General features: G+C 40.7%; 1 pseudogene; it reads right to left on the minus strand.

Annotated features, from left to right (window-relative positions):
• Positions 1 to 647: 647 nt before the first annotated feature.
• LOC116458399 (A-kinase anchor protein 8-like) lies at positions 648 to 2,460 on the minus strand (annotated as a pseudogene).
• Between the last annotated feature and the right edge of the window lie 2,647 nt (positions 2,461 to 5,107).

Here is a 5,107-nt window from a genome sequence, read left to right on the forward strand (position 1 = left end):
TTTTATTTAATCTATAATCTATAAAAACAATGCTTATCACTGGCTTGCTGTCAATAAATATGTGGGTAAATCTCTGTTCAAGGCTCTCAGCTCTGAAGGCTGTGAGACCACTGATTTCCCATTCCACACACTATATTTCTGTGTGTGTGTCTTTAATTCCTCTAGCGCCACTGGGTTGGGGTCTCCACGACTGAGCTGGTCTCAGCAATATCCAATAAAAAATCCTTCAAACATGAAGTAGCAATAAAGACTTTCCCCGGCAAAGAAAAACTGAAGGATTTTATGACATCAGACCTATTTTACAAAAAATGCTCAAGGGAGTTCTTCAATCTGAAATAAAATGATGTTTATGAGCAATAATAATTCATCTCATCTGAAGATATTGCACAAAATTCACCTGTAATAGTGAGTACACAGAAAAACACAGAATATCATAACACTGTAATTCTGGTGCATAAACTACTCATACCTTGAGTAGAAAAACTAATAGATGAAACTGAAAAGTAAGAAATGCAACAAATTTTCAAGACATAGTATAGTAAGACATATAGTAAGACAACCACAAAAAATTAAAAAGCAGGGAGATGAAGTTGCAGTGTAGAGTTTTTATTAGTTTTCACTTTGCCTGTTTGTTTATGCATTCAATGTTAAGTTACCATTAATTTAAAAAATAGGTTATTGAGGTCAATGAAGTGCAGGTGTGGCTGGAGAAGCTGAGGCTGTGCTGGGATCAGCACAGTGCAGGCCAGGCAGTGAGCAGCCTGGATCTTCTTAAAGTGCTCCTGGCCAATCTCTTTGAAAGGATCTGGTTTTGGTTTTGTGCTTTCTTTCTCCATCAATTCCTGATGCTTCTTCTCTATTTTCTTATTCTTGTTTATAATGTATTCCTGGATGAATTCCATTGTCTTATTGGGCAGCTTGGTGCTTATAAACTGCAGCATCTCTTTGTGAAATTCGCTTTGCAGATGCTTCTGGATCTCTTCTTCTTCAAATCTACTGAAATTGCACACAGAAGAGGCCAACTGAATCCTGTCGGCTGTGTAGTCCTGCATCCTGTCTCTCCTCCTTTACTTTTCCCTTCTCTGTTTCACTTCCTCATCCTCGTCATCCTTCTCTCTGCCTACCAGAGTCACAGAATTCATCCTCACCTTTGAATTCTTCATCTCCTGAGTGGAAGTCACCAGCTTTGTTATAACTTTCTGAGAAATCTCCTTTACTGTCAACCCAGGCTAGATTGGCGTCTGGCTCCTTACAAATCTGGAACTGCTTCTGTTTCCTTCCCATGCCATCTAGCCCAAAGGGGTCAAACCCTCTCCTTCTGGGTGGATCCCAATCCTGCATCTGGCCCTGTGAGTGACCACATCCTTAAGGCCAGCACTGTCATAGCCACCCACCCCCTGCACGCCTATCAAGCCTTAGTCAGCAGCCACGGATGGGGAGAAGAGCCAAGGAGGCCGCTGGCTGGGGCGAGGGCCTTCCCAGACCCCATCCACTCACGTAGTTCAGCTCTTTCTAGGGCATGGATAGAGGATCAGGGGAGGCCGAGGGTGGCTTGAAGTGGTCACTGCACATGAATGTGCCGGGATTGCTCTGGTCTGGGAAATGGCCCTGGCCCCACCCGGCATGAAGCCATCGAGGGAGCCCTACCCCAGGGCCAGGTCTCAACATTGACTGTACTGTCCCCGAAAGCTGCCATTGTGGTGGAACCCCAGGTTGAAGTCATAGTCGTAGCTGTAGCTGGGGCGGTAGGGGCTGTGCTCTGGCAGGCAGGCCATGGAGTCACAGGACGCCAAGATCTGCAAGTGGAAGGAGCTCTCTTGGTCCTGCATGCCATCCCCACTGTGGCCGCTCCCCCCACTGCCTTCTTCCTTGGACATCATGTCCAAAAGCTGGTTGATGTTGGCAGTGAGGGAGTTGCAATTGTAGGTGCCCTGCTCTGGGCTATAAGAGGCCAAGTGCATGGAAGCGGCCCCAGCCACCAGGCCACCTTTGCTTGCCTTGGTGGCCTCTGGTGAGACTGGGCCAGCTGCTGAACAGTTCAAGAAAACCAGTCTCCATGTGGCTAAGAGTTCCTTGAACAACAGACAGATACCTCAGGTGTGAGGCCCCTTACACCAGTGAAACTGGTGATACAGAAATGGGAGGAGATGGCAATTTAGGAGGTGAGGACATGGAAGAGACACCTGAGGAGGTGGCAGCAGACATCTTGGCCCAGGAGATTACAACAGCACTGAGGGCTGTAGATGGGAAAGGAGCACTGCTCTGGAGAGCAAGGCAAGTGTGAAGGCCCCGTGGACACAGCAGACAACAGTAGTGATCCTCAAGGTGAACAGCTGCTGGAAGAGCAGATGCTCTGTGTAACAGCATCAGAGTAGGGGGCCGCGAGGCCAGAAGTGAGGCTGTGGAGGCTGGAAGTGGGGCTGAGACAAAGGCAGCAGAGGCAGAAAGTGGTGGAACCATGGCTGCTTCTGCTGCAGCTGCCGTGGAAGTCAAAGTGAAACAAGCTGATGTGTAATCCGAAGATGCTGTTCACACAGAATTGATGCTCATTTCCCTGTTTGAAGGGATGTGATGTATGACGGGTGCCTCGCCCTTTCTCCTTTGGCTTGTAAGCAGTACTAGGGTATGTGTTACCTTAAAATGCTCTAAACTAATATTGTTGAAGAGACCCAGCCATTTCTTCCTGAACCGTATACCTCATTTGTTGTCTTTTGTGCAGTCACGTAGCTTCCTGCCTGGTTTTGAAAGCTGCAGAAGTTGTACATTCACCCTAGCGGCTGTGACATCTCTTGACACCGCAGTTGGAAAATAAAGTTGGATAATTTGAAATGAAATAAAATAAATAATTATAGGTTAAAAATGTGATGTGTAATCTCATGGTAACCTCAAATTTAAAAACATATAACAGATACATGCAAAAAAAAATAAAAAAAGAAAGAAATTAAGGCAACCAAAGAAAATCACCTTCACTAAAAGGAGGACAGGAAAGATGGAAGGAAAAGAAGACCACAAAACAACCTGAAAACAAATAAACAGGCAGGAGTTAAGTCTTTACTTATCAATAATAATTTGAATGTAAATGAACTAAACTCTTCCCATCAAAAGACATAGAGTGGCTAAATACATAAAAAACAAAAGTCCCAACAATCTGTTGCCTACTAGAAATATACTTCACCTAGAAAGACACATTTGATTGAAAATAAAAGGATGGTAAAAGATATTCTATGCCAAGGGAAATAAAAAAAAAAAAAGCAGGAGTAGCTATTCTTATACCAGACAAAATGGATTTCAAGACAAAAACTATAAGACAACACAAAGAAGGTCACTATATAATGAACAAGAGTCAATTCAGCAAGAGGATATAACAATTGTAAATATACATGTATCCAACACTGGAGCACCCAGATATAGAAAGAAAATGTTATTAGAGCTAAAGAGAGAGATAGACCTCAGTACAATAAGAGCTGGAGATTTCAACATCCTACTTTCAGCATTAGAGAGTTTATCCAGAGAGAAAATTAACAAAAAATATCAGCCATAATCTGCACTATAGACCAAATGGATCTAATAGATACAGAACATTTTACCCAATGGCTACAGAATACACATTCTTCTCCTCAACACATGCATCATTCTCAGGGATAGACCATATATAAGGCCACAAAACAAGTCTTAAAATATTCAAAAAATTAAAATTATATCAAATATCTTCTCTGAACACAGAGAAGATATTTATTCTGGAATAAAACTGGAAATCAATACCAAGATGAATACTGAAACTATACATAGACAATGAATTAAATGATATGCTCCTGAATGATCAGTGAGTTGATATAAAAAAATTAAGAAAAAAGTTGAAAAATTTATCTAAAAAAAAAAAAAAGATAATGGCATACCAAAACCTGTTGGATACAGCATAAGCAGTACTAAGAGGAAAGTTTATAGCAATAAGCACTGAAATCTAAAAGGTAGAAAAACTTCAAATAAGAAACCTAATGATACATCATAAAAACCAGAAAGCAGGATGGGCATGGTGGCTCATGCCTGTAATCCTAGCACTTTGGGAGGCTGAAGTGGGTGGATTACCTAAAGTCAGGAGTTTAAGACCAGGCTGACCAATATGGTGAAACCTTGTCTGTACTAAAAATACAAAAATTAGCTGGGTGTGGTGGTGTGTGCCTGTAGTCCCAGCTACTCGGGAGGCTGAGACAGGAGAATTGCTTGAACCCAGGAGGCAGAGGTTGCAGTGAGCCAAGATCACACCACTGCACTCTACCTTGGGCGAAAGGGCAAGACTCCATCTCAAAAAAAAAAAAAAAAAAAAAATTAAATTAAATTACATTAAAAAATTTAAAAAAATATAAAAAAAAGCAAGAGTGAACCAAATCCAAAATAATTATAAGAAAAGAAAGAAGAAAGATTAAAGCAGAGAGAAATAAAATTAAAATAAAAAATACAAAAGATCAATGAAACAAAAAGTTGGTCTTTTGAAATGACAGACAAAATTGCCAAATGTCTAACCTAAGAAAAAAAGAGAGAAGACTCAAATAAATAAAATCAGAGGTGAAAATCGAGACATTCCAACTGATACTGCAGAAACTGAAAAGATCATTAGTGGCTACTATGAGCAACTCTACACAAGAAATTGGAAAACCTAAAAGAAATAGATAAATTTCTACACACATTCAACCTACCAAGATTGACTCATAAAGAAACCCAAAACCTGAACAGACGAATAACATGTAATGAGATCAAAGTCATAATAAAAAGTCTCCCAGCAAAGAAAAGCCTTGGACCCAACAGCCTCACTGCTGAATTTTATCAAACACTTAAAAGAGAATTAATATCAATCCTAATCAAACTATTCTGAAAAATAGAGGAGAAGGGAATACTTCAAAACTCATTCTATGAGGCCAGAATTACCCTGATACCAAGACAAAGACACATGAAAAAAGAAAACCACAGGCCAAAATTCCTAATGAACATTGAGCAAAAATCTTCAACAAATACTAGCAAACCAAATTCAAGAACACATTAAAAATATCATTCATCATGACTAAGTGGATTTACCCAGGGATGCAAGCATGGTTCAATATACACAAGTCAA

Source organism: Hylobates moloch, unplaced genomic scaffold, assembly GCF_009828535.3.
Source record: "Hylobates moloch isolate HMO894 unplaced genomic scaffold, HMol_V3 SCAFFOLD_19, whole genome shotgun sequence".
Taxonomy (NCBI): domain Eukaryota; kingdom Metazoa; phylum Chordata; class Mammalia; order Primates; family Hylobatidae; genus Hylobates; species Hylobates moloch.